At 38.6% G+C, this 13,494-nt stretch overlaps 1 protein-coding gene across 3 annotated transcripts in view; it reads left to right on the forward strand.

Annotated features, from left to right (window-relative positions):
• Positions 1-12,033: 12,033 nt before the first annotated feature.
• The window catches only part of pparab (peroxisome proliferator-activated receptor alpha b), a 33,422-nt gene continuing 31,961 nt past the window's right edge, over positions 12,034-13,494 (forward strand). Inside the window, exon 1 of one of the 3 annotated variants that reach the window (XM_055009235.1) lies at positions 12,034-12,224. The gene's annotated coding sequence lies outside the window, so the exon portion shown is untranslated. The remainder of the gene's footprint in view (positions 12,225-13,494) is intronic. The other 2 variants (XM_023284215.3, XM_023284214.3) reach the window with 2 other exon arrangements.

Raw genomic sequence — 13,494 nt, forward strand, 5'->3', positions numbered from 1 at the left:
CAGAGCGCCCCCTCCTCCCCTTCGCTGCATGTTACAGAGCAGGTGAGAAACATTAACAGAGGCAGCGACTGCGGCCTCTGCTCCACACATGTGGGCCAGGATATGAGCTAGCTCGAGCTCGCCTACTCTCAACACTGGTCAGTAGTGTTAACACTCTCTGCTCAGAACTACAGAAAACAGCACAGAGGAACTAAAAACAGCACAGGTTATCGTGCAAATCATTTTCCCTTTGTCACTTACGGTACATTGATATGAACAACACGCTGTAGAGCTTGATAATGTCTTCTACCTTATGTGATAGGTTTAATAAGTACATGGGTTGCAAACAACTGAACCACAAGTAATTTGCCTTGATTGTTTCATATGAATCATTATAGGGGTCAAAAAAGGTAAAATTTGTTGATCTGACATTGATATACCAATTTCTAAAAGATACATAGAAGGTATTTATTGAGCATTACACTACATGTTGATAGTTTAGAGGTTAAAATACTTTAATTTCTCATAAATAATGTACCCTTTTAGTTACTTACATTGCATTTGAATATGGAAATATCTTGGCTATACAATTTGTTTGTCAAATGTGCACCTTGTTGGCTCATTTAAATTCCTTCTCATGAACTCAGAGACCCAGTTGTCACATTGTGTTCTGCACACACAAACTACAGTCAAAGCAAGTGGAGAATGGCCTGCGTATTTGTGTTTCTGTGTATCATAACCGCTGTTTTGCATTCAGTGAGGTCTGTCAAAGCGGACTGCCTGCATGAACGGGGACATGAAAGGACTTTGTTTTTAAGGACTGTCCTTTGGGGTGAGGTAGTAGGTTGTATAGTTTTAGGGTCATACCCTTCCTGTCAGATAACTATACAACTTACTGTCTTTCCTGAAGTGGCTGTAATGTCGTCAGATGCCATTGTTGGAGCTTTTGGATCCAGATCAACACAGGAATGTGCCTGTTTACTCACTGACTGCTGAGGACAGAACTCAGTTGCAGCATTTGATAGCAGTAAGTTCTTTAGGATTGTATCTGCTTGAAGAATTTTTCCATCTCATGATTTTCATGGTTGCACTTTAAGATTTTCTGATTAATAAAAAAAAGTTTTTTTTGATTCTCTTCAAACTACACAAATATTTCTTAATATCTCATGGGACGTTGTGTACTGTCACAAACCTACAAATCTTGTTGTCATTTTGTTTCTTTTGTTCGTATTTAACTGTTTACCTCATGTATGATCATCACAAGATTGTGTTTTAGAAATTCAAACCTGACTTGCAGGGTTAGTCATTGCTGCTTTTGTATGATGCAAAGTGTGTTTATTGTTGAATGAGCATGTATTTATTTTTCTATCAGAAAATGTATCGTGTTTATATGTTCACACCAAAGACTGCCAACCTGTAGGACCTTTCTGATGTTCGTACGGGGTGAGGTAGTAGGTTGTGTGGTTTCAGGGTAGTGATTTTGCCCAATCAGGAGATAACTATACAACCTACTGCCTTCCCTGAAGGGCAGCAATACTACACCAAACAGACATCAGGAGACATCAGAAAGACTCCCAAAATCAAAAGACCAAACCAGGTCAACTGTCTGGCCTCGAGCCACTTTTTACCTGGGAAACAAGCGTCGGCAGTCAACCTTAGCAAAGAGAACCAGCAGGTAAAGTCTTTTCACTGGGATTTTTCTTTGATTTGTATTTTCTACTTCAAACAATTAAAAAAAAAAAAAAAAGATGAGAAATGAGTTTGGTGTTTTGTTCTTTGGTTTGTTTTTTTACATCCCATGTTTCAAACTCTGGGGTTATTTACAGCTAAACAACTGCACAGATGCCAAATGGTTTCCAAAGTCCTGCCAGTTTTGTGGTGAAGTTTACATACAGGATGCATGAAAGTTTGCTCTCTTGTTGTGAAAGACAGAGCCTATTGTCAGTGTGGCACTCATCTGAAACATCACTGGTTCTGATGACTTTATCCAGGCTGCATCGAACATATCCAAACATTGCTGTCTTTATGAGCTGACTTGTTTAGAAAATATTGGAACTATATCTGGAAAAAACAACAACTTGACTGCCTTGATCGAGTCCTGGGATCAGCCAGCAGCCTAGATATATCCTAAAACCCCATAGCAAAGCAGATGGAAAGAAGAGCCATGGCACTTTCTCACCTCCTGGACTACAGCATGATCCATATGGCAACAGATGATGATTACAGCATTCTGTCGAGCTCTGGCCAGCAACACACATGCACACATACACGCGCACACACAGATAACGAGGTGAGTGCCAGCCGGTAATAGGCCGACTTGGGCATCAGACATGCCTCACCGTCTGAGACTGCAGTCCTGTATCTCATATCAAGGTCAGTGAGGGCCCTCGTTCACCCCTGTATCTGCACTGGACAACCACATAACCAGTGCTCAGCTTTGTGCATCAGAGGTAACCGTTCATTAAAATGCATGTACAGACACTAAAATTCAACAGTGCACACTTGTGCTGCCTCACTTTGTATGCCACAGTTTCACATATCAGTCACATAAGTCAGCGTTCAAATGTCAAATGACACAGTGAAAGAGAATATTTGAAAGCACATGACTGGTTTTTCATGGCATGGAGCTGTAACTTGTAACGTGGGAGTAAGTCTGCCTCTGTATTGTATCCTATGCGTCTAGACCAGCGTTGGGTGTATTTGTATGTGGGCTGTCCCCCGCAAGCCACCATATTGAATTGATTTAGCCTTGGCCATGGTGACAGCAAAGGGAGCTGAATACTAAGCCTGATGAGACAATGGCTCTGTGTGCATCCTGTCTCTGGAGTTGCATCTCTAAAGGCCACCCTCCATCCTTCATCTCTTCCTGCCTAGCCACTTCAGCAAAAAAAAAGAAAAAACAAAAAAAACCAACAGCAACAAGCATTGACATCCACCCTGGGATATTTTTTCCCACACAATAAGGAACTAATGAATTGCTTGTTAGAATCAATCTGAAACACGAGCCAGAGTTCAATAATATAGTGTTGTTTTATACAAAGTTGCCAGGAATTTGAAAAGAATAATACTCACAGCCGTGCTTTTCAAAGCTTTTTGTATGATGTCATAGCTGTATAAATGGAATAGTGTTATTGATTGAATGTAAGTGGATAGGATGGATTGAAGGCTCTGTGTGGGCTGCTCCCTCAAACAAACCACCAAGCAATGTGCATTTGAAATGAAGCAAAGCTAAGCAATGGTTTCAAATAGATCGGGCCTCATTAATCACTGACACGGTGATTAAATTTAACATTCAGGTTGAAATGTAGGGCAAGAAAGTGAAATAATTTGGTGTCATAGTGATGATATGCAGTCACTATTAATTTTTAGATTATCTGCAACTAGAAACAAATTATTTAAATATTAGGGCTGGGACATTAACGCGTTAATTTGGATCAATCAATTAATTACAGCTCCAATAACGCGTTAAAAATAATAACGCAATTAACTGCACCCTCCTCAGTTCCCTCATTTCTGGCACACTGATAACGCTGATGAACACTCCAGCCCAGTAGGTGGCGGTAATGAACCTAAAGTCTGTTTTTAGCCATGAAGAAGAAGCACAGGAAGTACTGAGTGAAGTCAGGCACTGGTGAACAGTGAAGGAAGACGAGATTGAGCTTGTTCTTCCTAATGGCAGCTTGGATAAATCCTGGTTGTGTGCAAATTGTACAACAAAGAGTTTTCTGATCACTGCGTCACTTCAAGCCGATGGTATCACCTCAATGTAAAACATGTTGCTGTTAGCACCAGAGCTAACGTTAGCTACGAGTCATGCTAACGGCTAACGGTGTAGCCATCCCATAATAGACCACTTTTCTAGACAGTGCTTGAGTTTACAGAAAGTCTTAAAATGTTGAATAAAATCGCTATAATTGCACTTAAATTTGCAGTAATCTGTGAATGTAGCAGACAGATGAAAAATGCAGATAAATAGAAATGAAACATTTTTGTGGTTTAAGTTTTTACTGTCGAGGCTCTGCCTCCTTGGAGGAGGAATAACCTAAACAACAAAAATACCTCTTTTAATAATTATAAAATTTTTGTTTATAAAAAATTACATAAATAAAAATTAATATTCCTATTAAAAAGAACCATAAAAATTACACCATTTATCAGACCCAGAAAAGATGAAAACAGAATGAATCTCTGGATTTTCAACTTTCTAAAGCTCCTTCAACTACTTATGCTGATTTTATGTGCCATACAGTGGACAAAACAACTAAATTCAGGCTTTAAGTCATCAAAATCACTTTTTCTGTATGTCCCATTTTCCTTTTTTAAAATAAATTTTAAAGTATAAACACGTTTGTCTATTCATTGATTCAAATGCTAACCACAATTTGAATTGAAAAACTTCGCTTATTGTGTCAAATATTGCTATTTGACAGAACTGTAATTAATTGCAATTAATTAATTACAAAGCCTGTAATTAATTTGATTAAATTTTTTAATCGCGTCCCACCACTATTAAATATATAACTTCAACGCTAGCAGTTCTTAGGCCTCACCCTCTCTGTTATAAACGCAACAACACTGCCACCTAGTGGATGTTCATTTAACTTTCTTCATACACAGCATGTTTGCACCATTGTTGCCTGCTGTTGTCAGTCTGTTATACTGTTATTTCCTTCTTCTCTTAGGCCTGCACCTGCTTCGATTATTGAATAATTTCGAGATTATTTCAGTCGGTCAATCATTTTGTCTGAGAACAGTGAAAAACCCCTTGCACTATTACATCCCAACTAAGGCGGTGTCCTCTATTTGTTTTGAAGAATCAGTACAAAATCCAAAGATGATCAATTTATTATTATAGAAGACAAGGGAAAGTAGCACATTTCTAAATTTAAGGAACCTGCCTTTAATTACCTTTCATTTTTGCTCTAAAATGTCTTAAATAGTTGAAAATAGTTGCTAATCAGAAAATCATCCAATTTTTGCAGCTCTACTCTTTGATTTCAAGGAGAACAGAAGAATCCAGTCCACCGTATGCTAACGCAGTGCAATGTCAGCCTACTTCTGAAAGCCTTCTTCCCTGTAGAGCCAATGTATAGATGCACAGCCATGCATGTGCATTGCATGTTCCTGTCCATAATTTACTCTCTGCATACAGGACATTATGTATGTAGGTCTGTCGTGAGACTTGGTATGTTGTATTAATAATAAATGTAATCAGGGCACTTGGGAGAAGCAGACAAAGCAGTTCATTGTCAGCAGAATCTGACAATGAATGGTTACCCACTTATTAGTAACCTGTTTGTGAACTATGAAAACCCTCCTTCCCATTGATTACATGTCTGTCCACATGGAACACTCTATTGTTCTCTTCAGTTTCTTTTTCCTCGTTTGTTTTTCGTGTCTAAGGACAGGGGTGTTGTGTGTAGTACAGATTGCAAAGTTTGGGGCAAATTTGTCATTTTGGCAATTTGAAAAAAAAACTGACTTGACAATGCATAAAAGTATGCAATTAATCAGCTGTTCAGAAATGTATTCATTTAAGCTATTTGTAGTTTATTGTGTCTGGGTGGCTTCTTGGAAAAAATTGAAAACCCTAACAACTGTGCAGGTGCAATTGCCACTATCTGCAGCTTCTCAGCAGCAGGTGGCAGTAGAGGTTTGTTTTCTGTTGAACCTATTGACCCACTTACATACATACTTCAGTAGGTCATGGAGTTAACCCTGTCAAAGGTGCAAGCTAGTTCCAAAATACTTGGCACATATATCATATGAACTCCAACGTCCTATGTCATTGAAGACCTTACATTGAGGATACAGCATCTTGGTCATGTTATTTCAAAGATTTTATTACAACAACGAAAATGTATAAAATACTGAATGTTGCAGTATGTTTCAGGTTTAGCTGTCTCAAAAACAGGGAAATCCACAATGCTCAGTGTGGAGCACTGAGCCTTTTACTGAGCTGTAATTTTGAAGGACTGGTTCCCCTTCATGACCATAAATTACTTCATCATGTCATTGCTTCTTCATAGTTTGTTTTATTACAGCTCGGTTCAGTTCAGGGACAGACATGTTGTAAGCAAACGGGCAGTTGTCATTATATTATCTGGATGTGGAGAACTTTCTAAGTCTCCCCTTAATTGGGAAACCAGCTGCTGTCCAGACAGAAAGTCTTGACCGTAGCCCATTACTGTGGACTCTGGTGCTGTCTGCTCTCTTGAGTTGTGTTGCAACGAGCCGTATCTTCTGAGTCTAATGTTTCTCCATGTCCTCCTCACATGGAGAAATCACCAGTGGCTGTGGATAAACTCAATGCACCGCAGCTGGCATCTGTGTGGTTGTTCATTGGAGTGTCATCTACCACTGCAAGACTTTGAATTGACTAATTTCATATTTATTGTAGAGCTTTCTGACTTGTAACTTGCTCTGTTTTAGTGGTGGAGTGTAACTATACATTTTTTTTTTTTTTGTGTGTGTAACTATACATTTAATGAAATACAGTTACTATGCTGTACATCTGATTATCACAGAAGCAAATATTTTACTTTCTAGGGCATTACATTTATTTGATTGCTGCAGTGATAGTTACAATGGCTATAAAAAGTATTCACCCTCTTGGAAATGTTCTGCTTTTGTTGCTTTTAAACATTGAATCAGGTCAATATAATTTTGCATTTTAGAATTTACAAAAACATTCTTTAATGGTGAGAAGCATCCTCAAATCACGATACTGCCACCACCATGCTTCACAGTGAGAATGGTATGTTTGTGATGATGTGCATTGCTTGCTGTCCGCCAAATACAGCATCTAATCTGAAGACCAAAAATCTCAATTTTAGTCTCATCAGATCAAAGAAATTTCTTCCAGTTGAGATCAGTTTCTCACATGCTTTCTATCGTTCTCTGGTCAAAATTTAAAATGAACTTTTTCCAACAGTGGCTTTCTCTTTACCACTCTCCCATGAAGCTTTTACTGCTGAAGAACCTGGGCAACAGTCATTGTGTGCGCAGTCTGTTCCATGTCAACAGCTGAACTTTGGAACTCTTTTACAGGAGTCGTAGATGTCTTGGTGACCTCACTAGTATCTTTCTTGCACAGTCAGTCGGTTTTTAAGGATGTCCTGCTCAAGGCAGATTTATGCGTCTGCCGTATTCCTCTCATTTCTTAATGACGGGCTTATTGTAGTCCAAGGGATATTCAGTAACTTAGACATTTTCCTGTATACATACCCTGATTTATGTTATTCAATTGCTTTATGATAGAGTTGCTTGGAGTGTTCATTTGACCTCATGGTGTAGTTATAGCCAGGAGTACTGATCCACCAGTGACTGGACCTCACAAATACAGGTGCCTTCATACTACAGTCATTTGAGACACATTCACTGCGCTTAGATGGACTCCAGTTCACTAATTGTGTAATTTCTAGCACCAATTTGCTGCACCTATGTTGAAAAAGGTGAGTCGCTTTCAAACGAGTAAATATTTAAGCAGTCACTTATTTTACATTTTACACAATAGTTTGTATAAATCTGTTTACATTTTGTCATGATTTTTTTTTTTTTTTTGTAAATTCTTATCCAGAAAATCTAAATATTAATAAAAGATGATCCACTGGTACAGATTATGATCCGCTTACCTGTTTTTGTGAGAACACTTGACCATGTAAACTATTCATTCAATTGTCTTGAGTTGGGATTGTTTTGTCCAAAATGACTCTTTCAGGTGCCAGACCTTAAAGACTCACGGCTGAAATCAGCTCATGTCAACAGATTTTGGTCAACTGCTAACAATGAGAAGTGAGTAAAATCCATCCATTGATGAAAATGGTGGGATACAGGTCAAAGCTCCAAAAACAAGCTAGTAAGTGGGCCTTTCGGTGAGAGTGTTTCAGCCGATTGGTATTTACAAGGTTGAACTTGCATGCTTGGCACATGAAGTAGTTAAAACTGTCGCTGTCTTGACTAACTACAGAACTCAAAATGCTGTTTACACATGAAGAATCAATCAGGCTTCATCAATATCAACAACTTATAAGATAACGTAACATAACATTGAATACTTTTACTTTAGATACTTGCAATATGGTTTATACTTAGTTACAGTAGCCTCTGAATAATGTTCACCATTCTGCTGAGATCACTGAGAAGTCATTCAGATTTAATACAGCTAAAGAGAGATGTCTTCACGCAGTAGGTGTGCAAGAAAGAAGAGTTTTACAGAAGCACAGTTGAAAAAAAAATATACCTGATTCCATTTACTTGTGATTGTGAGTTGTTTTTTAAACTAAACTTAGCTAAATTACTGTCAGGATTTTAGATAAGAAACAGATTACAAGCTTATAAAAGAAAAGAAAATAGCCTTGTTATAAATTAAAGCTGCAGAATGATTAAATTAACTAGACTTCAACTTACAACATTAAAGTGCTACTTATATAACAAGGCATCAGATAAGGTTAAGATAAAGTCCAAAGATAATATCATATGTCACACATCTGAGTACTTCTGCCATCAGCATGCATGTGCTGTAAATGCTGAGTGTGCGTGGAGGTCATGAAGCCCACTGTGGTCCGAGGACACGTGCAGAACAGCAAGCATCTGCTTCTAGGCTTCGAGCCAAGCCATGGAGCGACACCCACATTGGAAAGACGTGTGATGGGGAGCTGGAACAGGGAGTAGGGTGAGGAAACAAGAGAGATGCAATTGACAAACAGGGTCGCACATTCAGCATCTGGCATGAGCTGGGAGAACAGAGCCGCTTCATTAATGAGCAGTTTATTGCAACAGTTTGACTCGAAATCCTCATAACTTGGCCTTGTGTCAGTGTGGAACACAGTGTTTTCTCCAGCTGTCACATGAGTCTCCTGAAGAGTACAGAATTTTCTTGTGCACAATTAGCCGGAACATGAACTGGTCAACATCCCATAAATTATACCATGCAGCCAAGGCATCTGGAAATGTAAGGATTTGGTCTTTTAGCTCGGATACGATTGAATTGTATGAAAAATCATGTTATACTTCTGCAGTCCATTTGTTTTCACTCGAGAAGGCTGTTTTCTCATTTATATTTTCTAAAGATTGAAGTTTCTTTATGCTTGATTTAGATATAAATTTAGGGTACCTTTTTTTTAAGGTCACTATTTGAGTAGGTGCCAATTATCATCCAATATGTAACATACAGAAGAGTGACACGGAAACTTGAAGTTTCCAGTGAACGAACACTGCCTGTCCAAAAAAAAAAAAAAGTCACCACTTGGATTTAACTAAGCAAATAGGAAAGAGCCTTCCATTGGATAATTACTGCAGTGATCAATATGTTTCAGTAGTCAACAACTTATTTAACCCTAGATGATGCAGTGAGGAGCTTCTCATTTCTTAAACAACCATGTTGGAAGACATATCCTGTGGTCATGGAAAGGATGTTAATCTGAGAAGGGTCAAATTATTGGCCTGCATCAAACAAACAAACAAACAAAAAAAAAACATCTAAGGAGATTTCTGAAACTTCTAAAGTCATATTATGAACCGTCCAACATATTATTAAAACCTGAAGGATAGCGGTGAACCATCATCTTCGAGGAACAAATGAGATTGGAACACACTCTTAGCTGATCGTAGGAAATCAACAGGTGAAGTCACGCCTATGTTTATTAATGAAACTAAGAGCATTTCCACATGCACAGTGCAAAGGGAACTCAAGTGATTGGGACTTAATAGCTGTGCAGCCCTTAGAAAACCACAGATCAGTGAGGCTAATCAGACAACAAAGGCTTCAATTTGCTAGGTAGCTTAAAGATTGGACTCTGGAGCAATGGAAGAAGGTCATGTGGTCTGATGAGTCCAGATTTACCCTGTTCCAAAGTGATGGGTGCAAGAGAGGCTGATGAAGTGATGCACTCATCATGTCTAGTTCCTACAAGCTTGTGGGGGTTAGGGTTATGATGTGGGGTTGGTCAGGTTCACCAACATTATGCGCCCAGAGAATCAGCTGACTACCTGAATATACTGAATGACCAGGTCTTTCCATCAGTGGAGTTTTTCTTCCCACATTGCAGAAGCTTATTGAAACGATGCCATGGCGAACATGTGTCGTTCTCAGAGCTAAAGGCGATCCAACAAAAGATTAGAGTGTGCAACTTTTTATTTGGACGGGCAGTGTGTATTGAGAATGGACTTTACACTTTTGTATATTTCAATGACAAAGGAGCAGATGTACAGATACTTTAACTATGTAATAGTGCTGTTTGTTTTTATAGATAACATACTCATTCAAAGTATCTTTGGTAAAAATATTCATACAAAAAAAATGGCTCAGGCATTGTTTTGTTTATTATCTTCTTACAGTAAAATAGTAGTCTAAACATATGGAGCTTGTTGTGTCTGTAGTTTCTCCATCAAACACATCTCTACTGATGTGATAAAGAAAAATTGAGGAATTATTTAGGTAACTTAAGAGTAATATATATTCAGTATTAGCTATTCCGGCACTGTCTTAGACAACCCTGTCCACAATAACTTAACACAGTCCTTTTTATTCATTTATTTAAGATCTAGTTACTAGTATTTGCATGCATGGTTATGCATGAAAACTATGCATAACTACATCACAGCAGGTAAAATTAATTCCACCTTAGGCAACAACAACTTTAATGTGTCCATTGCATGTTATTGCATTAAAATTAATGGTATAATAATAAATACGAAGTGACAGATACATAAAGCACTACTTTTTAAAGTTTACATTGTTGTGTTCTGAATGCAGTATTTTACCTTAATGGAGTGTTTTACTGTAAGATACTGCTACTTCTACTATATTAGAATAAATAATCTGAGTGTTACTATACCAACATATTGGTCCATGTGCTTATTTTACTGAAACCTGGAGTCCAATTCCTTCCACGCTAGTTGGGAAATATAATTTCTTCTAATTCTTATAACTGGTTGTCATTAAGATGGATATGGTATAGTTTAAGACTTTCTTAAAACTGTATTTTTTTAACTGTATACTTGTATGCTTGTCCCACAGTACCTCACAGACTTTTTTTTCCTCATCACGAAACCATAATAATACAGATATCAGAAAAGCAACCTGAAAACGTTCTTTTTTTCTATGCATCTGACTGTTGATTGAAATGTTGAGTTGATGAGTTGGTCTACAGTCAATCAGTCTACATTCATGTGTATTTTTCATACATACATATATACAGTCAAGCCCGAAATTATTCATACCCCTAGCAAATTTTGACTTAAAGTTACTTTAATTCAACAAACAAGTTGTTTTTTTTTTTTTTTTTGGAAATGACACACATGTTTCCCAGAAGATAATAAGATGATGTACAAGAGGCATCATTGTGGAAAAAAATTATTTCTCAGCTTTTAATTACATTTAAAAGTAACTTTAAGTCAAAATTTGCTCAGGGTATGAATAACTTTCGGCTTGACTGTGTATCTTCTGATGATGGATGTGAAACGTTCTCTAGAATAAATACATTTGGCTTTGCTGTTTTTTGCAAAAAAAAATATCCATTTCTGTGAATTCTGGTTGTTTCACTGTGTGCCTTTTTAAGAATTATGTTATCATAATGTGGCTGGTTTATGTATATATCTTTTATGCATTCATCTGATATTTAGTTTTTTATGTTTTGTCAGTTTTCTGCCATTTACAGCTTCATTCTGCTGCATGAAACAGCCCTGGACAGCAGGGAGGGAATGAGACTTGGATGACCTGAGGAAGGTCATGTGAGGACAGTGTCATAGCAGATTTTGCCAGACTCTATTCTTCCAGCTCCATGTCATTGTGTTTCATTATCATATGGGACTCTAATCCTTTATGTTTGTAATTAGTGAGTCTGTTTTGTGTACTGTTTGTTTTAGCACCTCACACAGTGCTTTCTGGGCGCGTTTCGGACTCTTCTGAGCTCCTTCTTGCTCCCTCCATGGTTAGGGGGCGTCCTGCACAAGGGGAACTGCTGCGCGTTTTCTATTCGCTGAAACTATAGGTGTGTCGGGGGGTGTGCGCTTTCTCTGGGCCAGCTGTCAGTCATGAGGTCACTTCCTGCGGGTGTGAGCGTTATGGCTCTGCTTTGTATGGACGTGGTGGGGGATTTTTGACAGCGGCAGCGCTGTGGGGAAACAAACAAGGACGCGGCTGGTGTCGGGGACTCTTTCCTCCCTCCTCGCTCCTGCACCGACTCACCCCGCCGATGTTTTCCGAGGATATGGCGGCTACGGATTGCGCTGTCTGCTGTAAGGTAGATGTCTTTATTTTGGCCTCTTTTTTTTTTTTTAAATCCAAGAAGTGCACACTCCTGCAGCAGCAGCTGAGGCTGTCTGTGAGGGAATGGGATGCACAGAAATGGCTGCAGCCTACAAACAGTGCAAGATTTACGATTTGTGCGTTTGTAATTTGCAGATTTATGATTTGCAACCATCTGGGGGGAAACACTGTTAAAATCTTCCAGGATTGTAGGAGCATTGTTATTGTATGGAGGGTGGCTAATCTGTTTTCAGTTTGCACGCCTGCGCAGCTCCAGTGGCTGGTTCATCAATAGGCATCTCCCTGTGATGTAAGCCATTCATAGAGCCATGCACTGAACACAAAGGCTATTTATTGCCACGTTTGTTACTCTAATGATGGCTGTGAACAACTGTGGATTTTTTAATCAGTGCTGTTTCTCATGCAGGCTTGTGGTCACCATGATTGATGCACCGGTGACACTGACAAAATTGTCAAAAGGTCAATACAGTCTGACAAATTAAGCACAGTACACGTCCAAAACGTGTGCCAATGTGATCTGAGTCAGGTCTGAAGCACAGGGGACATTGTGATCTTTTGGCAAGAAACACCTGCACAGCACCTGCATATGACTTCTGTAAATATTGTGACCAAAGTGCATCAAGGAGCTTTATCTTAGACATAGAGTTTGGGATTCTTGCCATCAGACACAGATTTCTAGTTCAAAATGGTTTCTTTAGCATTGCATTGATCAGCTTTATTATGTAGCAAACCAAAAATGTGACAGGTAGTGAAAGAACACAGTACCATGGTGTGACATGCCAAGAGTTAAATTGTGTAGTTATAACATCTTATACACCCAAGTCTGCAAGAAATTATAGATTTTGTTTATTGCATATGACACAAATCCTTTTCTGTGAAGTGTTGAAGGGATAAATGGGAGCAGCAGTGGTTAATGTGTATGTAGCTGCAGGGCTGTGTAGTGAGTCCTAAAGTAACTCTGAAGCATTTCTCTGTCTCTTCATCACTAACGCCTTCTGTCCTTGTGTGTGAAGCAAATTCATAGCTATCAGAAGTGTGTTACTGAAGCGTCGCTACACATTTATTTCTTAGTTAATGCCTGGAATTCTGCAGCTCAACTCAGATTAGAAAACTGGCCTCTTTGCCAGAGTCTTTTCCCAGCAGCACCATTTTTCTGTGAAAGTGAAATTTGACCAAAATCCTGCTTTACCAGTCCCCTTCCCCAAGGCAAAATATGAAGGCAGCTCCTGTGTGTATTTACGTTG

This window comes from Amphiprion ocellaris, chromosome 3, assembly GCF_022539595.1.
Source record: "Amphiprion ocellaris isolate individual 3 ecotype Okinawa chromosome 3, ASM2253959v1, whole genome shotgun sequence".
Classification (NCBI taxonomy): domain Eukaryota; kingdom Metazoa; phylum Chordata; class Actinopteri; family Pomacentridae; genus Amphiprion; species Amphiprion ocellaris.